We start from the raw sequence: 24,875 nt of genomic DNA on the forward strand, positions 1-24,875 counted from the left end.
AACAATTAATAAATGGGACCTCCTGAAACTGAAAAGCTTCTATAAAGCAAAGGACACAGTCAACAAGGCAAAACAACAGCCTACAGAATGGGAAAAGATCTTCACCAACCCCACGTTGGACAGCGAGCTGATCTTCAAAATATATAAAGATAAAGAAATTGGGCATCAAAAGAACAAATAATCCAATAAAAATGGAGTACAAACCTGAACAGAGAACTCTCTAAAGAGGAATCTAAAATGGCTGAAAGGCACTTAAGGAAATGCTCAACATCCTTATTCATCAGAGAAATGCAAATCAAACAACTCTGAGATTCCATCTTACACTAGTAAAAATGATCAAGATCAAAAACACTGATGACAACTTATGTTGGAGAGGTTGTGGGAAAAAGGGAACACTCCTGCATTGCTGGTGGGAGTGCAAGCTCATACTGCTTCTTTGGATATCAGTATGGCAATTTCTCAGAAAATTAGGAAACAACCTTCCTCAAGTCCCAGCAATACCACTTTTGGGTATATAACCAAAGGATGCTCAAGCATACACAGGACATGCGCTCAACTATGTTCACAGCAGCATTGTTTATCACAGCCAGAACCTGGACACAACCAAAATGCCCCTAGACTGAAGAATGGATAAGGAAAATATGGCACATTTACACAATGGAGCACTACACAGTAGATAAAAATAATGACATCTTGAAATTTGTGGGCAAATGGATGGATCTAAAAAACATCATATTGAGTGAAGTAACCCAGACCCAGAAAGACAACGTATGTACTCACTCATAAGTGGCTTTTAGACATAAAGAAAAGAAAAACCAGCCTACAATTCACAATCCCGGAGAACCTAGACAACTATGAGGACCCCAAGAGAGACATACATGGATCTAAACTACATGCACCATAGAAAAAGACACGATCTCCTGAGTAAATTGGGAGCATGGGGACCCTGGAAGAGGGTAGAAGTGGAGGGGAGAGGAGAAAAATATATAGCTCAATAAAAAAATTAAAAAAATAAAATAAAAGAGACAAAAAGTGGATATGGATATATATAAAGAAACTTCCCAAGCTTCCTGAAAGGGGCTCTAACCAGCTGAGGCACCTGGAAAGGGCGCTCTCCAACCGTGGAGCTGCCTGCAGGCAGTGCAGTGAGCTCCACGTTCCCAGCTTTGTGAGCTGGCACCCAGGCTGGGGTGGGCTCTAGTGATGTGCTACAGTCTCTTCTGCTCCTGTAAGTGACCCCTCACCCACATTTCTGTGAGCAATCATTCACTCACGTTCCTGTAGGTAACCCCTCACCCACATTCCTATAGGTAACTCCTTCCCCACGCTCCTGTAACACCTCATCCATGTTCCTGTAGGTAACCTCTCACCCATGCTCCTGTAGGTAACCCCTCCCTCACGCTCCTGTAGGTAACCCCTCACCCATGTTCCTGTAGGTAACCCCTCCCTCACGCTCCTGTAGGTAACCCCTCACCCATGTTCCTGTAGGTAATCCCTCACCCACGTTCCTGTGAGTAACCCCTCACCCAGGTTCCTGTGAGTAACCCCCCACCCAGGTTCCTGTGAGTAACCCCCCACCCAGACTCCTGTGAGTAACACCCCACCCAGGCTCCTGTGAGTAACCCCCCACCCTGGCTCCTGTGAGTAACCCCCATAAAACTCATTGGTTCCCCCAGGTGGGCTTTGGTGGTGTTTATACTCTGTTCTGTCATGGGCTCCCTATCTTGAGTGAGTAGGCGTGTGTGTTGCGTCTCCCCAGGAAACGTCTGTCGTACAACAGCCATTTGAAAAGATGTGCCATTGTCTAAAGAGGTGTTTGGAAGATGGAAGGTTGTTGGTCATGAGCATAGGCTGTTGGGAATGACCCTAAAGAGAGGGACCCATTGGTAAAGGGAGATGAAGGCAAGATGGAAGTGTTTGAGAGAGGATGAGAGTCCAGGAACACAGAGAAGGGCTGACTCTCCACAGAAGCAAGGCCTTGGTTAGCATCCTTTGTAAAGGAGGAAATGAAGGTAGGCCGTGTGTGGACTTGGAGGAAGAAGCCCCCAGTGACAGCTTCTGCTTTTTACAGGAAGTGTGGGGCAGTGTTTTCTTGCAGAGAAGGCCTGTAACAAGAGCCATGAGAGAGAACTGTGGAGAAAGCACATTCTAGATATGGAATGTGTGGGTGTGTCAGAGGCTTCACGGAAGAAGAGATTCAGTGAAATTCTCTGAGCTGCAGCAACGTAGGTCTGGTCCTTCTCTTTCCCGTGCTTTGTACCCAGAAGCTTCCTGTTCTTCCAGGGCAATGGAGAGAGCCCCAGATAACGTGTCTGGGGACTGGAGCCAGTCCTGCATCTAGTGTGAATGCACCTTGGGTCAAATTTACATTTGAGGCCAAATTCTGGACTTTAGCATTCTCTTGGCAGGTCCTGGCTGGCATTCCAGATGGTTGTGCCCCTTGGCAGGTCATGAACTTCCCTCAAATCTGCACGTGTGAGATGGGAGAGCCAGTTCCTCAGTCCCTAGGCTGAGAAGCCCAAACCCCACTTGCTCACATGCAGCCTCAACCCAGCAGATGGAGGAAGTAGAGTAGGGGCTGCAAGAGATCTGCTCACGGGGTGTTGAGACTGTGGTGAGCAGGACACTCCACTTTGCTTGATAGGGTAAGAGGCAGCTGCCACCGCTGCCCCAACCTCTCTGCCCCAACCTCAACCCGAGTACTTGGCTACGATGCACGTGACCTTCCCCCACCTTAAAATGACTCATTTCCTTCTTTCGCTGGTCTTCAGGGTCAGCACCACACTCTGAGGTCTGCTCCTCACCTGCCAGCCGTCTTCCTGTCACTGAGCCAGCGCTCCTCGAGGCAAGCAGACCGACATGGAGCTTATGGTGTTGCCCTCATGTTTAGAGACTATATTTATCCACACAGTGTCTTTCCAGAGGGACAGTGGCTCAGTTTCCCCTGGGACATGCTTCTCCTTCCTCTTTCCCTCTAATCTGTGACACCCCACCTTTCCACACGGTTCTCTAAATTCTCTTAAAATTATCTACTTATTTGTGTGTGTGTGTGTGTGTGTGTGTGTGTGTGTGTGTATGGGCACATGTGAGTGGAGGCCAGAGGACAAACCTGAGTGTCATCCTCTGCCACCCACATTCTTTGAGACTTGGTCTCTCATTGGCCTGGCAGTCGCCAACTAGGCTAGAATGCTGGCTGGCTGAGCAGCCCCAGGGATCTGTCTCTGCCTCTCTAGTGTTCGGTGGGATTACAAGTGTGCACCGCTACACCCACATTTTCACATGGGTTCTAGGATTTCACTCCGGTCTTCATGTTTGCAAGGCAGGCGCTTGACTTGATGGAGCCATCTCCTCAGAAAGGTGTTCTAGAGTCGAAAGAGAGACATCCTGATGCTAAGAGAGATTGCAGTTCCCCATGGTGGGGGAGACTCGGCTGTGTTAGCGATGGTGGGGAGGCGCGGCGGCAGTGTTAGCACAGCGGGGAATGTCTACTGGAGAACCCTTACCTGGAGAGCTACAAAGCCGAGAGCTTGTTTGGAACTTAGGCTGAGTCATCCCAGGTGATCTGAGGAGCTGAATTTGGGTCTTAAAGCTTGCCTGGCAAATGCTTTACCCACTATACTGTCTCCCCAGTTGCTTCCCTGAATATTTTAAACATAAGGCTGGTTGAGTCTGTGGATTTAGAACCTGAAGACGCAGAAGGCTTTGGGGGATTCCTGCAAAACTGTAAAGCTATAGCCCTGGCTCTGGACCCCAGGAACTGCAGTACTAGCAAATGAAGAACCCAGACTCCTGCTCCCCGGAATCCTCCGAATAGAAGGGACAATCTCCAGGATTATTTGTTGTCTGGATCCTTCCTGTCTCTCTCTTGAGCAGAGTGGCCAAGAAAAGTGAGGGATCGCATTTGTTTGTAAGCGATAGTTTTGGGGTTCAAAGTCTTGATTCATTCATTGATCAGAGACTGAGAAGGACTTCCCACTGGGGGTGAGAAACAGGAAGGAGAGAATTGTGAAATAATAAAGCCAGAAAAAGAAGGTGAGTCGGTAAGAATGCTGGCTTTTGTGGAGTGGAGTTTGAGATAAATGCCTGTGGTGGGCCTGCTGAGGCCCCAACATGGGGAGTTGGGAGGAGGGGGAGTCTCTGCAAGGCAGTGAGATCAGCGGCTAAAGGGGGGGGGTCGGTTATCAGCTAGTGTGGGGTGTGAACTCTAGAACAGAGTTCTCCTTAGGGAAAATCATATTTCCTGTTGATAAAGAGACATATGAATTTGGATACATGTATATATTGGTATATAACTGTCTAGTCAAATACCAAAAATATATAGTTAGATGTAAAACAGAAATAGGTTCTAAGTTTGAATAATTTACAAACAGGAATTTCCCTTCATAGATCTAGCCATGAGTGCATCATGGAAGACAGTCGTGTGATTACAGAGAGGTCATCATCCTTGACCCCTGCTCATCAAACGCTGGTAACAACATTCACCCCAACAACATGATACCAGTGCTGCCTTCCTAACGTTTTACACTGTTCCCTGGAATGACTGCCCCTAGGTAGACCCTCTACCCATCCAGGACGATAGTAATATGGAGGTGTTAGACTTGGGTAGGCCGATGATGCTAGAATATGGTGCTAGACTGTCCCTGCGGCGAGGGTTATGTAAGGAAACGAACTTAACTCCCAGCACCCTGAATTCGGTATCTACTAATAACAGAAAGGATGTAAAATTAGATGGTGATACTATTTCCGAAGGTGGGGTGTTGATTAGCTTCAACTATTGATCCACCTGGGAAGAGAATCTTAATGAGGAATTATCTAGTTCAGGTTGGTCTGTAGGCATGTCTGGGGGCAGTTGTCTAGATTATTAATTGATGTCAGAGGATCCAGCCCACTGTGGGCAGTACCATTCCGTAGGCTGGGGCCCTGAACTGTGTGACGAAAGCTAGCAAGCCAAAGAGTAGAAAGTGTGGGTGCGTTTTTTTTCTCTCTGCGTTCTTGGCCGTGGGTGTGATATGACTAGCTGCTTGAGTTCCTACAATGACGGAGTTGTGAGTCAAATAAACCCTGTCCTCCCTGGGTTTCTTTATTGTTAGCGTGTTTTCTCGCAGGTGTTGTAGGAGCACTAAGGTGGAATGAGCGAGAGCTAATTTCACCCGTCAGCTTGGCCAGGACGTACTTGGACAAACGCCAGCCTAGATGTTTCTGGGAAGATAATGTTAAGAAGAGTGAGCACTATGCCAGTAACCCTTGAATGAAGCGGACTGTGTTCTGTCGTCGGTGTGGGAATTCTGCCTCCAGCTGCCTCCTGGCTCCAGCTGCAACTGACGCCTCCCCTGGCCCTCCCGCTTCCAAAGCCATGGCTTCCCATCCATACGGGGACAAGAACCAAGTCCTTTCAGAGAGAAAAATCACCCATGGCTGAGGCCTCAGCTCTTTGCCAAGAAGTGGACTTGCTTGCAGCAGGAAGGATGATCATCTGACTGGACACTCGCCAGGAAAAACGATGATGGAGAGATTAAATTCCTTGGCTCAGCGGGGTCAACCATTGGCTGAGGGCCTCCGACTTTTATCTTATTCTATTGCTAATTTCTGGGGTTGCTCCATTCTGTACTTCTGTGTCTGAATCATGAACATGACCTTTTCTCTCTGCCTTGTATTTACGGCTTCATCTATTTTGTAGCTTGCTTGACAGCTGCAGAAAATTTAAAATCCAACGATACCTCCCCCTCTCGCATCAGAACTTAGCCTTGCTGTGTGCTCTGTTCTATTCGGTTCTGTCCCAGCAGGCATAGTTCATCCCATTTCAATTCTCTGTCTTCTAACGCTGTCTGAAAGCCACCCCGCACTCCTACCCGTGTCTGTGGAGAACTGTCTCCAGGGTTCCTGTCTCTAAACCCAGCTCCTCAGAGGCCCAAGCTCTGTATACGCATAAGGCCCGCCCCTCTTCTGTGTATTAAACCCCACCTCTAGATCACTCTAATGCCCACTCCCATGGAAATGCTACGTCAGTCCTTGCTCTACTGTGCTGTGGAGGGGACAACGGCGAGGAGTGTCTGTCCATGTTTATAACAGACCCCGTGCTTTTTCCTGAATATCTGCTGTCTGGGATTGGTTAAGTCCAGGGATTTGGAACGTGCAGATGCCAAGCGCTGACCAAACAGAGTTTATGACTCAGCTGTTGATTGGAAAACAAGGATTTAGAAAATAGTAAAGAAACACTCAAGGTGTTGTGAAATGAAGAGGTAATGCAGAAATCGTGAGGGTGTTTCCAGAGAGAAAGCAGCTGTGTATACTTCCAAGGGTCCCTCCTACATGCCCACTGGCAAGATGCCCGACTCGGCCTCTCTTGTTCCTGGCAGTTGCCAAGTGAGGAACCCGTCAGCATTAGCAGGAGCCTCAGGCCGGGGCTCCACCCCCGAGCTCCACTTTACAGTTCAAGGGCAGACCACAGACCAAAGATCCCTTTCACAGAGGCCTGTGGATTTCCTCTGTCTCCCTCGAAGTTGGGGTTCTCCAGACTTCTGCTCAGGACCATGAAGTTAATTTAGTGAGCCTCAGATACAGAGGAGGGAAAGAACGGAATGGTGTGAGACATGTGTGGACTTGCTTTGCCCATGTGCCGTGTGTATGGCATACGCGTATATGGATCTGAGCATGTCTGTTTTGTGGTATGTGGTATATGTGTTCACGGTGGGGGGAATGTGTCTATGGAGTACTAGTGTTGCTTGTGGGCTCAGGACAGAATAGAAAGGTAAACTGAGGAGATCCAGGAAGGAACAGAAGCCCCTCCCCTCTGCACCTGGTTTGCGTTTCTTGCTGGCTGAGCCGGGAGGGCATCAGTGCAAACAACAGCTAGGAAACCGTGAAGCTTGCCTACAGAAAACTGGGGCTTGCCTTTCTAAGAGACTTTAAATGGAAGAGTAAAAACATGAAGTAAAACAAGCTTGCCTAGGACGGAATGGGTTGGAGAACTGTGACCTTTGACTTGATTTTGTCAGTTTACCCCCTCGCACCCCTAATCTTGAGCAATAACTTTTGTAAAATCACCTCACAATTTCACTTACGAAAGGAAGTTATTAGAGGTATGAGAGATAAGTAAGACCGCTCATATTTATAACTCAAATTCATAACGTATTTACTTAGCTTCTGAACCTGTCAATGCTCTTTTGGGAGAATGCAGTTTTAGAAAGCCACAGAATATCGTTAAGACCCATAGACACCACCCTCCTTGCTTAAATGCATGTACTATTTCCCTTTCTTTACTTAATAACCCAACTTTGTTTCAACCGATTCATGCTGGAATTAATTTCTGTTAATTAATTACGATCCCAGCCATACCTCAGTTTCCTAAGTGGAATATACCTCAGATTTTAGCCGACAGCTCCGTCTCCTGGGGCTGCTGGGTGTGTGTGATGTATGTGTCTAGGTGAGGTTCGTTGTGGCGTGTGAGTGTGTGTGTGTGTGTGTGTGTCTATTCCTATCATCAGTGCTATGATGAGAAGTGGCTTGCTCTGAGGCTAACGGAACGCCAGCTCTTTGTAAAGCTCTGGACCTAACTATATTTCTTAAATATATTTAAATTTCTGTACGTAAATATATTTCTTCAAGACTTATTCTATCTTATTAATGTGTCTCTCTGTGTATGTGCACATGTGTAAGTGTCTTCAGAGGCCGGAAGGGAGTGTTGGGTTTCCTGGAGCTGGAGATGTAGGTGCCTGTGAGCTGTCATGTGGGTGCTGGGAACTGAACCTGGGTCCCCTCAAGAGCAGCCAGTGCTCTTAACTGCGGAGCCATCTCTTCAGCCTCCTGATTTGGTTTTTGAATATGACATTATTGCATTCTTTTTCTTAAATTAGGGATACAGGATTAGTTTCCCAATGACAAGCAGCTTACAATGAGGTCAGGTTTGTTTCGGGCTCAGGATTCTGGAACGCAGTGGCTTTGGAGCTCTGGTGAGGGCAGCATGTCATGGCAAGCGAGCGCCAGAGCAAAATCCACTCCAGAAGCAGGAGGGAGCGGAGACTGACATCCCATAATCCCTTTTGGGAGCATGCCCAATGACCAAAGAACTTCTCACAGGGCACACCCCCTAAAAGTTCCACCCCTTCCAACAGCAGCATCCTAAGGGCTAAGCCCTCACCCTGACAACTGGCCATCGTGACCCTCGCGACAGCCTCAGAAATGGCAAGTGTCCACTTAGAATGTGGGCCATGTTTGTTTGTACTACACTGTGCTTTGTTTCCAGGGTCATATCCAAGTATGCAGAGCCTTGAAACCCCATGGTTTTTCCCCTGCTTTCCCCATACCAGGCAGGCCAGCTTCCCACTAAGCCGACCAGGGCTCCCTGCCTTTGCACAAGCTTCCCACCTTAATCCTCCTTATTAAGATTCACTCTGCAGCGTCTCTGCCAACCCAGCCTCCACCTTGAGATGTTCGCTCTGCACACAAACCCTGTGCTCTTCTGTCTCTTTCTTGGTTCCTTCCTTCCCTTCCAGAATCAGTTTCTACTGTACTCGAGGTGGTCAGCTCTTGTGCAGATGCAGGCCAGGCACTTTGGAGGACTGCGCTGCCCGTGTGTGAAGTGGTTGGGCAGAGAGATTCTGCAGCCTGTTGTGACGTAGATTTTTGTTCTTAACACCTTCAACTGCCTCATTCGGTGTCTCAGGAACCTTTGGGCCTCTGTGGAGGGTCGTGAACCACATGCTTCTGCCCTGCCTAGCCTTCCTTCTGTATCTTTAGGTAGGTCACCTCACAAGGTCTGCTAAGGGGGGCCAAGATCTCACTTCCAATCTCTCTGAACACACACTGATGAAATTCAGTAGGAAGTTTTTACACCATCGAATCATTGAGAGACTCAAAACCATGCAGGTTATGTAATTCTAGAAAAATGGGACTTGTGATAACTCAGCCTATGAAGTTCTCACTTTGAAAGCATGAGAATCGGACTTCAGACTTCAGAATCCACATTTAAAAAAAAAAAGCTGGATGTGGTCATATGCACAGGCAACCTTGGCATTGTGGGGGTGGAGATGGGCAGATGGAGCTGGGCTTGTTGTCCAACCAGGCTATACTAATTAAAAAACTTCAGGCCAGCCGAAGATGCTATCTCAAAACAAACCAGCAAATCAACTAACTGAAAAACCAAGAAACCAACAAGGAAGGTTGAACTCTGGGCTCCACACAAACCAGTATCTACATGAGCACTCCTCTCTCTCTCTCTCTCTCTCTCTCTCTCTCTCTCTCTCTCTCTCTCTCTCTCTCTCTCACACACACACACACACACACACACACCATACAAAAAGGAAACAAAAGACTGTTTGACATGCAGATGTTTCTTGCTTGTTTCCTTCTATGTTGAAAATACAGGAAGCGGCAAGGAAATGTGTTGATTGCGGCTAACCTACCAAACACCCCAGCTTTGCACCAGGCAGAATCAGTGGCTCCACTCTTGACCACTGGGCTCCCTGGGAGCTGTGATCACTGACGCTGTCCAGGAGCACGGAGAGAGAACTGACAGCCTAGGAAAAGGATCAAATTCCAGATCCGCTGTGCACTTGCTCAGGTTCGCGCGCGTTCTTGCAAGGACAGGCAACCTCTGCAGCCTAGGGATGTCTGTCCATGTCCTTAAAAATGTTAACAACGTAGGAAACAGAGAAGCTTGTATGTGTCAAGTCATGCCCCAACCCCCATTCATATGCTGGTGTTGCAACCTGCCGTAATCTTAGAAATACAACTGTATTTGGATATATAACCTTTAAAAAGGTTAAATGAGGTTATTAGTCTGGGCTCTAATTAATATGACTTTTTTTAAAAAAAGATTTGTTTATTTTGATGGTATGTGCACGTGTGCTTTGCCTGTATTTGGGTACCATGACCATGCCTGGTACCCAAGGAGACTGGAAGAAGATGCTGGGTTCCCTAGACCCTGAGTTACAGGATGTTTAATCCCACGTGGTGTTGGACCAGAGTCTTTTGCGAGACTTATACCACTGAGACATCTGTCCAGATCAGAACACAAGCACAGGAGGGACCGTGTGAAGATGCAGAAAGACTCCTCACTAGACAGTGAGGTCTTAGGTTAAGAAACCAACCCTGCGCATACATTAATGCTGGCTTCAGTCTCCAGATTGTGAGCAAAGGTATTTTTGTTGTTTGAGCCGTTCAGGCTGAGGCTCTTTGTTAGGGCAGCTCTAGGAAAACACCCCGTGGCCATCTTTTGGGTCCCATAGCTCCTTCCCTATTAGGAAACAGTGCTCTCTGCTGGTTCTTTATGTTAGTGACTCAGAACTAATGAATTCCATGTGTGAACTGCAGGGTATTGAAATGTTCTTTACAGACCTCTTTATGGGCACGCATAAACAATATAAAATTTTATGGAATTATTTTTATATTTGTTTATCATCTAGAGTCTCACTATATAGCCTTGGCTAGCCTGATGCTTGCTACATAGACCAGATTGGCCTCAAACTCGGAGATCTGTCTGAAGGTATATACCAACAGCCCGGCTATTTATTCATGATCGATCCGGTGTTAGAATACAATTGTTCCTCCTCCCCTGGCTTCTACAATGACCGGTTTAACAAGTCACAGGCAGAAGATATTTGAAAAGAAATTGCATCTGGGGCTGGGGAGACGGCACAGTGTAAGGCGCTTGCTGTGTGAGCTAAGGGTCTGAGTTCAGGGTCTCAGCACCCTTGTGAAAGCAGGGCTTGAGCAACATCTGTGACCCCAGGCGTGGGAAGGGGGACAGAGACAGGCGGGTCCCTGGAGCCCACCGACTATGCCCTCTAAGCAGATCACCGAGTTCATGGTTCACCAGGAAACCCTGTCTCAAAAAATACCATGAAGAGTGATTGAGGGGAGATGCTGGAACACTGACCTCTGACCTCCACACTTGTGTACACTTGTGTACACTTGTGTACACTCATCCTACTTCCAAACAAACAAAAAATATTTTCCTAAACCTTTATTGTAAAGCTGCGGTCTTTAACCTTGTCTATTGTTCCAAGGTTTACTCCATGAGTGCTCTGCTTCCAAGAAGAAAATGCTGTCTAGTTGTGGTTTATTATCACCAACATGTATCCCGCCCTGTGCCCCCGGAGGTCAGGGACCATTGTGAAGGTTATTGGCAGGACCAGAGTTCAAACTCCAGCGCATTTAGGTTAGACCGTTCAACTGTCCTCCAGTGTCAGCCTCCGAGTTGCTGGTGTGAGCGGCAAGCAACCAAAGCCTTTCCAAAGGCTTATGGTGAAAAAAGGGAGACTTAGCCTCTTGGTTAGGGCTAGGCACGACCCACATTTTGTTTTTGCTTTTTAAAATAGTGATAAAACAAAATGAAGGGGGAAATCTCACAGCCAGGTTCCAGTTGTGGACGCCATTCAACCGTTCCAACAACCTTTATGAAATGCACTATACCTGGACAGAGTGACCACTTGTCCAGAGTGACAAGTCTTAACGGGCCGAAAGCATGAGGTTTTAAATCCTTTGGATCCAGCTAAACACCTCATCTGCTTTCAAGCAAATGCGTAGTTGGGTGAATCTGTGCTCTGAAATGAGGGAGCGCTTTCTGAGAACACCCCACAGAGCAGATCGTGGTGGACTTCGCTCTTGACACTACAGAACCCACTTAGCGAGCAGCCCCGACTTTGTTACTCCTGTGTAAACAATAATTACGTCTGATGCTCTGTTGTCTCAGTCTCCTATAGATTAGACACCGCAGAAGGGAGGCATGGCTAGTTGAAGGTGGGGGATAAAGAAGGGAAAGAAGAGGCTAGAGGGGGAGAGACACGCGTGACCTCGACAACAGGCCGTGCGAATCGAATGCCATCATTTCCGGCCTCGAGAAAGCTCTTACCGGCTGTAGTTAGCGCTGGCTGTGCCGCCTCTGAGGAGGGTTTGCGGCTCGGAGCTCTCAATGCCCTGTAGATGGTTCTGCTTTTCTTCTCTGTCTCATCCTCGGTGACTGCTCTGTGGCAAGACCTGTGTCCCCCTTCCCTTCCTTCTTCTTTTTCCTGCTCTGAGACACCACAGAGCTGACATGACAGTTCTGATTATGTGCAACACTGCCTAACTGGTTGCAGTTTAGCAATCATTAGGCCTTGAGCAAGTTTCCTCTGAGCATAAAAATGCTCGCAATCGAGGCATATACTGCTCTGTGTGATATATCATCATCATTGTCCCGGTCATCATCGTTTTGAGACAGGATCTCATGTAACCTGGGATGGCCTGGAAGTCTGTGTTGCCAAAGATGGCCTTGAATTCCTGATCCTCCTGCCTCCACCTAGTGAGTGCTGGGATTATGGAAGTGTGCCACCGCTCCTGGTTTATGTGGCCCTGCGGATCGATCGCAAGGCCTCATACATGCCAGGCAAACACGCAGCCCACAGAGCTGCCTCCCAGCCCTATGCAATGTGTTATTATTCTTGTCCTCTGCTCTGCCTTGTGCGTCACATGCAATATCTTAACTTCTTCCCCAAAGGGTCGAGTCATCTTGTTGTTTTGTTCAATCTGGTCTTTTCCTGTCTCCACAAAAGGTCCCCAGCACTTCCCCTTGTGAGCAGTTTCTTGAAGAGGGCTTTATCCCAGAGTGACTTAGCTGCCATCTCTGATATATCTACACTCCCATTTATGAAGTTCTTGTTTTATGTATGTAATATATATATTCTCCCTTAGGCTTCTATTGCTGAAATAAAACCAAGAAGAAAAGCAGCATGGGGAGGAAAGGCGTGATTTCAGCTTTCAGTCCTGTCCATAGTCCATCAGTGAGGGAAGTCAGGACAGGATCTCACACAGGGCGGGAACCCGACGGCTGGTGCAGAGGCCATGGAGGGGTACCGTTTGCTTCTTTGCTCTCAATAGCTTGCTCAGCCTACTTTCTTATATACCCTGGGACCACTAGTCCGGGTGGCCCCACCCACAATAGGTTGGGCCCTTCCACATCAATCACCCAATCAAGAAGATGCACCAGAGGCTTGCCTCCAGGCCGGTCTGGTGGGGGCATTTTCTCAGTTGGGGTTTCCTCTTCCAAAAGTACTCTCAGTGGACATAAAATCATCCAGCACTATATCTGTCTGTCTGTCTGCCTATATGCACTTACTTTCCTTTGCTCTTGAGAATTTCACACAGATATGTACTGAAATATGATCATATTACTTCCAGTTCCTCCGTCTCCAACTCCTGCCACATTCTCGCCAGCAGTTTTCACTCCAGCTTCATGTTCTGTTTTATAATCCACCAAGTCCAGTTAGGGCTGCACACGTGTGCATGAATGTGGGGCCACTCACACCCTAGAGGAGGGGAACCCTACCAGTGGCCACATCCTCAAAGAGAACCTCGCTTTTCCAGCATCTGTCAACTGCCATTAGCTCTTCAGTAAGTGGTGGGGCCTGGGGATTGTCTACCCCTCTGTCCTGGCTGGTTTAATAACACAAGCTAGAGGTATCCAAGAGGAACAGTTGAAAAAAATACCTCCGTAAAATTGGGCTGTGTGCAAGCCTGTGGGGAGTTGTCTTAATTAGTGACTGATGTAGGAAGGCCCAGACCATTTTGGATGGGGACACTTCTGGGCTGGTGGTCCTGGCTTCTATAAGAAGGCAGATTGAACAACCCATGGGGAGCAAGCCAGCAAGCAGCTCCCCTCCTTGGCCTCTGCATCAGCTCCTGTCTCCAGGTTCCTGCCCTGTTTGAGTTTCTGCCTTGGTTTCTCTCAATAGACTGTGTGTGATTCAGGGTATGTAAGTCAAATGAACCCTTTCCTCCCCAAGATGCTTTTGGTCACAGTGTTTCATTGTTGTGATAGAAACTGTAACCACGAGGCCACCTATGCTGGGATTTTGGCTGGCTTGGTCTTACCTAGGACACGTATAGGTAACTAGAGCTGCGAGAGTTCATTGGGTAGCCATCTCATGTCTAGGTTACAGCGTTTCGCATCCCTCCTTCCCACCCTCCAGACCTCCGTTTTTCCCACCTCTTTCGAGATGTTCCCTGATCCTCGGTGAGTGTAGATGGCGGTGTAACTAAGTATCTCACTTGGGGCTAAATATCCAGTCTACAGTCTCAACACTTTGACCAGTTATGCACCTCTCTACTGACGAGAAGCTTCTGTGACCAAGGTTGAGGGCAGCCCAGGTCTACAGACACCATAAGTACTCAGAAGACAGTTTGACAATATGAACATGTAGTAGACCGAAAGGTGTAGGTTCTTCCTAGGGAATCTGACATCTCTAGCCATGGGCCTTTAACCAGGATCACAGTACCAGACATGGAATTTCCTTCTGTCTAAGAGGCTGTAAATCCATGCAGAGCGTAGTTGGTTACCGCCTAACAGCCACGCCATTACTGCAATGGTGAGCACTTCATGCTTCGCAGGTTGCTATTGCAGCATGTAGGGTCCAGCATCATATTTTTTTTCCCTAGTATATATGTAAGTATTTATTTACTTCATTTTTATGTACCAGAATTATGTAAAATGGTATAGAGGAAGCAAAAAACATAAGTGCCAATCTCTTTCTCATATTATCTAAGTACACATGGTCATAGGTATGAGGCAGACTTCCTAAGCACCTCCAGCATTGACAAGAGATGCTGCCTTCTGCTGCGACAATGGTCTGTATTCTGTCAATTATATTTTAAATAAACGCTGATTGGCCAGTAACCAGGCAGGAAGTATAGGTGGGACAACCAGACAGGAAGTAGAGGTGGGCAACAAGAACAGGAGAATTCTGGGAAGAAGGAAGTCCTTCTGCAGTCCTGGTCCAGCCACAGAAGAAGTAAGATGGGACTGCCTCACTGAAAAGAGTACTGAGCCACGTGGCTAGCACAGATAAGAATAATGGGCTAATATAAGTTGTAAGAGTTAATAAGAAGCCGGAGATACTGGGCCAATCAGTTTATAACTAATGTAGACTTCTGTGTGATTTCTTTGGGACTTAATGACTGTGGGGATCAGGGGGGACAGAAACCCCGATAATAGCCTTCTTCCTTTTGGATGAGTAGGAAATGATGTCATGTTTCTATCTGATGCACCTCTATGGACTACATGAGTCTGAGGTGTCATTGAAGGGGAAATTTTAAGTGTTCTGCATCAGGTATGTAGGAGGGGTCGTCCCTCAGAAACAGAGGTACCTAGTAGGAACTCCTATACCACACAGCTTTGGCTGTGACTCGGTGCAGCTGCTGAGCATGGCTGGCGAAGATGGGGCTGCTTTCCGTGTGCAGGTCTTACTTCAGAGAAAGCAGTGGGGCTCTTCGCTCAGCTTTGCACCTGAAGCACTGATGGCAACATTGTGCTGAGAGAGGGAGCACTTGCCGGTCAAGCTGCTACCGCCCTGTCTGTGGGGGAGGACGGTCTACAGGCGGTCTCTGCAAGCTTGACTCAGCTCAGCCGGCTCTGGGCCTGGGTGTCAGGTTCCTACTATTAAAATGTGTGGCAATTCACTCCCAAGGAGCCGTGTGAAGATTCAATAAAGACAACCTTGTGCAACTTTAGACTGGTTCGTGGATGGCTGGGTAAACATTTGCTGCCCGAGGAAACTTCACATCAGACACCAAAGTTGTCTTCCTCGATAACAAAGTATACACAGCGAGTTGTCATGGCAACTGCAGCTTCAGTAGACAGGAGAAGGCAGTAGGAGGACCAGAATCTTGATGGCAGAGTGGCTTAAACAGAGAAGTTCCAACAATGTGGTGATTATAATCTCACAAAGGAGAGTAATTTTAAAAGAGTGGTCTCAAGAAGCAAACCTATCCATAGTCTCCTAGTCTCCTAGTAGAGCTATTTCTTTAGAAGGAGAACAGGTAAGGGTTGCCACAAGTGGAATTGCCCAGAGAGAAGCTTTCTGTTGCTGTTTCTCAGCCTCTTGTGATCTGATACAGTCTTTGCTTCCTTTAAAACCCTGTTCTGCAGGAAAGTGTTACTAGCTGTGACAGGGCAATTCGTCTGTCTCTCTACTCCAGCTGACAGCCTGGGTCCGTAGCCATGACAGTGGATCCTAATCCAGGGGGCAGACCCAAGGACATATTGGGAAATATGGCTGCTTCAGAGCAAATAGCTCCTGTAATAGTTTCCATGATAAACACCACTCCCTACGTAACTCAGTGAGGAAAAAATTTATTTCCATCATCAGGGGATGCCAAGGGCAGGAACTCCAGGCAGGAACCTGGAGGCAGGAACTGAAGCAGAAGCCGCGGAGGAGTGCAGTTTACTGGCTTGCTGCTGCCCGTGGCATGTTTAGTTCGCTTTCTTCTATAGTCCAGGATCAGCTGCTCGAGGGTGATTTTCATTCATGATGGGCTGCTCCGTCCCATACCAATCATCAATTAAGAGAATGTCCCCTAGACTTGCCTAATCTGATATAAGCAATTCCTCTGCTAAGGTTTCCCCTTCCCAACAGCTCTAACTTCTGTCGAGTTGACAAAAACTATAGTATATTGGTCAAACTTTTCCACTGACAGACGTTATGGCCACTCTCACCAGAAGGTGGCGCTGTTTCTCAAGGAAAGGGGAGGAAGCCAGCAAAGTGGCTGTGAGTACATTTCAGTGTGGAATGACTGTAACAGGAGGTGACTCATCATTCTTTCATTTTCCTGGCAAGACGTGGAGACCCAAACACCGAAAGGTAAATACAAACCAAATACTCTTGCACAAAGTCACACTACAGATTTCTAATGGAGGCAAAGCCAGACACAGGAGTCCTGGTTCACAAGTTCTGCAATTTTCCCCACAGTAAGTATTCTGATTGTAAATGCTAAATGTTCTCTCTCTCTCTCTCTCTCTCTCTCTCTCTCTCTCTCTCTCTCTCTCTCTCTCTCTCTCTCTCTCTCTCTCTCTCTCTCTCTCTCACACACACACACACACACACGCACGCACACCACACTACACCAACCAAATAACAACTTGAAAACAAAGTGAATCATTTGATAGCTAAACGTGATATTTCCAAAGCTTTAAGCTACTGAATTTCTCACCTTTTCCAATGTCTTTTATTCTCAATTACAAGCCAGGATTGAGCTGTGATTTATTATAAGTCATTTTAATATATTTGTGATTTAGTGGATAATCTACTCATATTTTCCCACATTTAAATGAAGAAGAACAATCACTATGGATGACATTAAACACTGTATTCCTTCCTTGAAATGCAGGTAAAGTTAAAATACTTTGTGTAAAGACACACGCGGTGGTTACAGGCTTTAGAAGGGGCTCGCGGTGACAGAAGCGGCCCTCAGGCAGCCATCTTTGACCTTGCTCTTTGGAGTGAAGCCACTAGGAATGGGCAGAGCTAGTGCCATTCCACAGGTGAGCAGATTCTGAAATTGTCTTTCAGGAGCTGCCTACTCTGACGTCCTCATTAGTTTCTTAGCAACTTGACAGAAGCTGGAATCCTCTGGGAAGAGTGGACCCCGGCTGAACAGAGCCCCCCCCCCCCATCCCACCAGCCTGTAGGCAAGTCCGTGGGGGCATTTTAATGATTGATGTGGGGGGCCCAGTCTGCTGTGGGTGGTGCCATCCCTGGGGTGGTGGCCCTGGGATGGATAGGAAAGCAGGCTGGGCAAGCCTTTGGGGAGCACGTCAGGAAGCAGCACCCCTCTTTGGTCTCCGCATCAGCTCCTGCCTCCAGGGCCCTGCCCTGACTTCCCTCAGGGATGGACTGTGTGTGATGTGGGAGCTAAATATTTTCATTCCTCTTTTCATCACATCTACAGAAAACACACGAGAACTACTTCCAAAACAAGCGGTTTTCTTTATTTCAAAAGCCAGGAATGGCTCTGCTTTCTCTCGTGGAGCTGGAATGCTGTCAGCGTGGCCCGGAGGCTGTGTCTTAGAGAGTCCCAGCTCAGCAGAAGTCTAGGACTTGCCTCTGCATGGCACAGACGCCTTTCTGGAGACGCCGGTCACACTGCAGACATCATCGCAGGCCTGGGTTCATCCCGTTCCTTGTTCTTGTGTTGTTTCCCTTCAGAGCTAAGGGAGATTTGTGAGAACGGATGGTTTCTGGAATAGGTTTTCAGTATGTACATTGAGGCATTTGGGGCATATTTATGTCAAGAGAGTGAGTGTTATGTGTTCTCTTCTCTATCTGGTGAACTCTACTCTGGTGTGACCAGGGCTTCTAGACTAGGCCACTGCAATAGAAATGTTCAGAGGGAGAACCATTTCTTTCCTTTCTTGGTGGCCACAAGAGGGAGGGGCTCGGTGCCAGTGGCCACTTGTGGCCTTGTTACCTTTCTCCTTCAGAGATGCCTGGATTCTGATCCTGTGCACCCACCTTCTCTACTTCTAAATAAACAACCTTGGAAAGGCTTTTCGAGTGACCAACACACAGCTGGGAAGCCCTCCAGGTGCTCACAGCAGGGCAGGGGGTCGCATGCAGCTCACCCTGCAAAGTCCTGCTGAATATGCCTGAAGAGGAACCTCAGAGTGACGTCCTAAGCCACACACACTGTTTTGATGTGGAGCCTCTTCCTCCTCTTCCCGATGGAGCCCACAGTGACATCTGCATACTCAGCTTAGAGTCAAGCCATGCACCTCCCAAATGTGAACGAGAGAAGGCCCTGCTCCTCTTCTGCATTACTGATTATTATCTAATATTACTTTGTGGGTGTGAAGATCGAAGCCAGGGCCTCTCACTGCCAGGCGAGAGCTCTACCACTAAGCTATGTCCACGTCCTTCCTTCGCTATGGTTCCTTTTAAGCCACACCTAAAAGCAAGATAGTGATGACAGAAAGAACATGTGCCAGAAAGAACACGGGTCAGAAAGAACATGTGTCAGAAAGAACACGGGTCAGAAAGAACATGTGTCAGAAAGAACATGTGCCAGAAAGAACACGGGTCAGAAAGAACATGTGTCAGAAAGAACACGGGTCAGAAAGAACATGTGCCAGAAAGAACACGGGTCAGAAAGAACACGGGTCAGAAAGAACATGTGTCAGAAAGAACATGTGTCAGAAAGAACATGGGTCAGAAAGAACACGGGTCAGAAAGAACACGGGTCAGAAAGAACACGGGTCAGAAAGAACACGGGTCAGAAGGAACACGGGTCAGAAAGAACACGGGTCAGAAAGAACAACATGGGTCACACCCATTTTGGGGAATTACCTCTTGTAACTCCCAAGCTCAACAGATTGCCTAGAACACCAAGTCTTCGTGTTTTCTGGTCAGAGAAATGATGGTTTTACTGCACTGGACTTAGCTGAAGTCGCCCTGTAGGTAGGGCTGCCATCTTTCCTTCTGCTCCTGCTGACAACTCATAAAACTCCAGTAACTGCTGACAGCTCATGCTGGAAAAGGGAAAAGGGAACACGTCTGCTGGTAGGCATGCAAGCTCATACAGACCCTTTGGATGTCAGTGTGGCGATTTCTCAGAAAATTAGGAAACAACCTTCCTCAAGACCCAGTAATACCACTTTCGGGTATATACCCAAAAGCTCAGTCATGCCACGAGGACATGTGCTCAATTATGTTCATAGCAGCATTGTTTCTCATAGCCAGAACCTGGAAACAACCTAAATGCCCCTCGATCAAAGAATGGATAAGGAAAATGTGGTACATTTACACAATGGAGTACTACACAGCAGAAAAAATAACATCTTGAAATTTGCAGGCAAATGGATGGAGCTAGAAAACATCATATTGAATGAGGTAACCCAGACCCAGAAAGGCAATTATCACATGTATCACTCATAAGTGGTTTTTTAACATAAAGCAAAGAAAACCGGCCTCCAATTCACAATCCCAGAGAACCTAGACAACAATGAAGACTCTAAGAGAGACATACATGGATCTAATCTACATGGGAAGTGGAAAAAGACAAGATCTCCTGAGTAAATTGGGAGCATGGGGACCATGGGAGAGGGTTGAAGGGGAGGGGAGAGGCAGTGAGAGGAGCAGAGAAAAATGTAGAGTTTAATAAAAAAAGAAAAAAAAAAACCCAGTGACACCCAAAGCAAGTGGTGGCCGCATTTACTAACAACAGGATACCCCAGTGGGAGGTTACAGCTGGCTTTAGGGATCCAGCGTCCTCTTTGATGTCTGGGGACCTCTCTATGTGGCAGTGGCAGCAGCAGAGACTGCCAGCCTGTTATAATAGCTGTAGTCTCTGCAGTGACAGTATGGCCCGATTTTAGGGTAGCACCAGAGTGGACCAAATAAAATAACTTCTGCAAACCCAGTCGACCTGTGGCCATAGCTCCAGACTGTTTTGCTTCTGCCCACGGTGGTGGCTCACACCAGCACTGGAGGGGCTAAATAGGAGAATTGCCGTGAATTCCATGCTAACCTAGGCTACGTTGTGTGCTCCAAGTCAGCCTGATCTACAGTATGAGATCTTGTCTGAAACACAAAGCGGAAAAACAACAGCAGCACAAGCAGAACCACACCCTCCTTTCAGTTTTGAAACACTTTATTTTTCATTATTAAAAAAATTCTCCCTCTTTATCAAATTGTTGTCAGTTGACAAAAAATGCACTCCCTTCAGGCCCTGAAAGGTACGACGTGTTGATTCACATCGACACTGCAAACTTCGAGATAGGGCACGCTGCTATTGATCTGGAGTTGCCTTGCTGCTCACTGGGTCTCGAGACTAAGGAGTCCCAAATACATGGATCCTAAAATACCCCCGCCACTAACAATTTTAGTCCCAGGGAGTTAGCCACACACTTTGTCTTTATTCCTTAGAACTTATTTTCAGTAAAAAGCAACAAAGCCTATTTGACAACACATTAAATGGCTATGCAGATTAAATTGTGGCTCACACAGAGACTTGACTATGATTCCAGGCAGACACTTCCGACCGCCTTTCTGTCCTCTTCTGGTCTGGCACAGGCATGGTCGCTCTACTGGTTGGGTAAAAGTTTTAAGAACTATTTTGAAAATTCAGGCAATGAAGCAAATTATAGTGTATATTGCATTTGCAAGCCCGTATATGTGCCCTGGTTCATTAGTTATGGTTCATATTTATGTTATTGATGCTCTGTTTTAGAAACCTCAGATGATTAATAATAATAATAGTCCCTCATTTCAAAGTGCAAATTAGCAAGAAACCAGAGCAGCCATTATCTGAATATCCCCCCGGGAGGCTTTAGGGTGAACTTGCAAAAACTGGACAGGAAAGTGAATTCTTTAAACACAGAATGTAAAGGTGATGTTAAAGTTGGCATTATTTTCATTTGTTTGTTTATTGACTTATGATACAAGGGGAATTATGTATATAATTTACATGTGAGGGATAGAAGTTGTGCTATTTATTTTTAGCAGTTGTGTTTTAAAAAAGATACCTGATTGCAATTCCTGTTACCAAACCTGACTGTGCACGCTGCTGCAGGTTTACGGCACGGAGATAAGCCAGAGAAAATAAAAATTCCAGACTGCAAGACAGAAGGTTGTGCACTCTCTACCTCGACTGCTTTTCTTTCTTATAGGTTTAAAAAAATATCACTTAGTTTTTGTTTTTTTAAATTATCATTAGGGGAACCTAGGTTAAGAGGAAGGAAGCAGAGCTTTTGCAAGGACTGTGACACCAGTGCCCACACAAAGGACTTCTGGGTACAGGAGAAGCAGAACTGATCTTCAGTGGCTTTTAACCGTGTCAGGGAAACAGCCCGGATTCCCTGGAAGCTTCATTACAGAGGGTCGTCTGTGTGTGTGTGTGTGTGTGTGTGTGTGTGTGTGAGAGAGAGAGAGAGAGAGAGAGAGAGAGAGAGAGAGAGAGAGAGAGAGAGAGAGAGACAGAGAGAGACAGAGACAGAGAGAGACAGAGAGAGAAAGAGAGAGACAGAAAGAGACAGAGAGAGAGAGACAGAGAGACAGAGACAGAGAGACAGAGACAGAGAGACTTAAAAACCCTTCCGGGTGACTTGAGTTCAAGTGGAATCAGCTTCTCTCTTTGAGCTGTGATTGATTTTAGCACAGTTTGGAATTTTTTATCTCTGCCATGTGTGATCTTTGCAGCCCATATTAGCACATTTCCCTCTCTGGGACTCAAGTCCAAATGCAAACTCTTAAGCCTGAACCTTCCTCCGAGGGCAGAACTCAGCTGACAGCTGACATCATTCCTCACCCGCGGCTCAAGCCATACGGGAGCTGGTGTAGGTCCCAAACCAGCTTGAAAGTCAATGTCCAGCCAAAGGAGAGAGACAATCTCTGGAAACCACGGGAACCTGAAATGCCAGGTAACAAATATATCCAGGCTTCCTTTTCAGAGAGTTTCCAGGGGAGCCTGGAGCCAGTCTGAAAGCAGAAAGAACAAAAATAGCTGCGTGGTGCTCAGGGCGGTGTTACCATATTGTGCTCAACGTGAGGTTATTAATTTCACAGTTTTCACAGATAAGTTTAAACATAGGAACATGTCACAAATAAGCTTCGGTCTCAAGGAGGCGGTCCCAACTGGGAATTAACAGCCTGCATGCAGTTTTTGAATTCAGCCGAGTCCCCAAGGGCCAATCAATATTGGTGACAATTATTCTTAGCACAGGGCCCAAATGCAGTGGGTGTGTTTTTGTCCGTGGTATCAAGGTGGGAGAGTGTGATAAAGAAATAAGCAAATTCCCCAGGGTCCCGCCGGTGGCTCCCAACAGCTGCGGCGGGCGGGCGAGTCCGCTGCGGGTCTCTCTGGCGTGTTTCTCCGAATAGTCCCATAATGACCCCATTATTTTAACCCTTGAACATGAGCAATGTTTGATAGCTAGCTAGAAAAAGCCTAGTGTCAAACAAAGAGAGTACAGTGGGTGGGGAAAAAACGTAAACAAACCTGAATGCTCTCTGGAAGCAGCTGCGGGGAGCATGGTGCATACACAAGGTTTATTTACCCGCTCCGGTTTCTAAGCCGCAGCCTCTCAGGGGCCAGTGCTGGGGACACAGGTATGTCCTCGTGAGGCAGAGTCCCTTTACATTCTACAAGGAGAGGAAATAAAACTATTTTTTCTTCCGTCATTATTTTTTTTTTCTGAAGAAAGATACTGGCTTATGCAAACCGATCAAATTTTGTTTTCTTTGAAGTTTTGCTTAAACGTATTTTTTTTTGTTGTTATTTGCTGCATTTTTGAGGGAGTTGAGAAATAGTGAAAATGGGGAACAAAGAATAGAAAATTGGAGGTGGCTCAGAGCTCAAAATAGCAGACCACGTTCCTTTACTTGATGGGGCCCCGGTTTAAGCGATTTGGCCCTAACCTTGAGGGATTTGTTGGCCACTCGAACAGAGCTGGAATTAGCTGGGGGCAGAATGGTTAAACAGAGCACGCAGACACAACAAATTAGAAAAGATACATGTTGAGTTTTCTGGTCCCCGACTGAGAGTCTCTTTTTGTCTTTCTCTGGAACCTAATTCTGGCTTTTCACCTACTTTCACGTCCAGCTAATTAGTCATTTAAAATGTCAGATTGCCAGGGAGCTAAAATTATCTAACACCGTGTTGTAGTAATGAACAATAAAATATAGCCGGCTGATCAGGACTGCGCTCTGCTTCCATTGTGTTTTCTGAAATAAACACCACAGGCTCGGAAGATTCTAGAAACAAGGGGAAAGCAGAAAAGTCCCCTGATAAAAACACCAGCCTCTTGGATTTGTTAGTTAGCAATGCAGCAGCCATCTTGAAATTAAGGATTTTCGTGAGGATTTTAGTGGTTTTCCCACTTGGAAAGGAAAACTGGAATGAACAGAGAGAAATACCGGAAGACATTTTGGGTCATCTGAGTCGGTTTGCTTCTTCCAGGGTTCCAGGTTCCTGTGGCTCCTCATCAATAAGAGAAGAATGAGAACCGATTTTAGGATGGCTTTATTGATGTCTTGCTTAACACAGTCTGGAGCCCTGTGCGGTGGCACGTACCTCTGGCCCCAGTTCTTGGGAGGAGGATTGAGAGTTTGAAGTCAGCCTTGGATACACAGCAAGTCTGAGACCAGGATGACGAAGCTGCCCAAACAGGGGCACCTGGTAGGGCAGGTGGCTCTTCATGCAAAACTGGCAGTTTTTAAACCTCACAGCTAGAGTTTGAGCCCTGGGTCCCAGCCAAAAGCCAGAAGAAATGGCATGTCTCTGTGGCTTCAGCTCTCCTATCCTGAGATAAAAGGCAGACCAGGAGAACTGGGTAGAAGCTTGAAGGCCAGCTCGCCTGAAGTCTGGAACTCAGACCGAAACAAGAGAGACCCTGCCTAAAAAGGAGAGGATGGATTCCTAAAAATTGCTTCCTGAGCCAGGTGGTGGTAGTGCACGCCTTTAATCCCAGCACTCGGGAGGCAGAGGCAGGTGGATCTCTGAGTTCAAATTCAGCGTGATCTACAAGAGTTAGATTCAGGGTAGGCACCAAACTACACAGACAAACCCTGTCTTGAAAAAAAAATTCTTCTCTGACTTCCACATTGGAGTGTGGCATGCGGGTGTACATACATGCACTCGCAATAAGTAGATAAATAAATTAGTAAAAGGTCAGTAAGCAAGTGGGGTGTTGAGGGAGTGGGGAGATGTCTCAGTTGGGGAAGTGTTTGCCAGCAGAGAATCCTTGGGGACTCTCTGCCCTCCCAGGCCAGCTTGCTTGGTGATGTCCAGGTCCTGGAGAGACCTCGTTTTACTAAGTAAGTGGTGAGCTCCGGAGGAACAGCACTTGGGGCTTCCTCTAGCTCCGCATTCAGACATACGTACAGACATATGTACAGCCGCGCACACACATGAAAAGGGAGGAGGTGTTGGATGAAGCGTCCATTCAGTGTTAGATTCTACACTGCCTGTGATCACAGTCCTTTCCATTCCTTGACACTGGGTCAAAGTCGCCTGGGGTTGGTGGCTGAACGTCAGCGTGTGAAAGCTTACACACACGTTGTCCTCCTCTGTTTCCAAGCAAGTGCAGGTAAAGGTTCCCGAGCGCCGTGATGACTCGTGGTTTAATATTA

The sequence above is a fragment of the Arvicola amphibius genome, chromosome 10, assembly GCF_903992535.2.
Source record: "Arvicola amphibius chromosome 10, mArvAmp1.2, whole genome shotgun sequence".
Lineage (NCBI taxonomy): Eukaryota > Metazoa > Chordata > Mammalia > Rodentia > Cricetidae > Arvicola > Arvicola amphibius.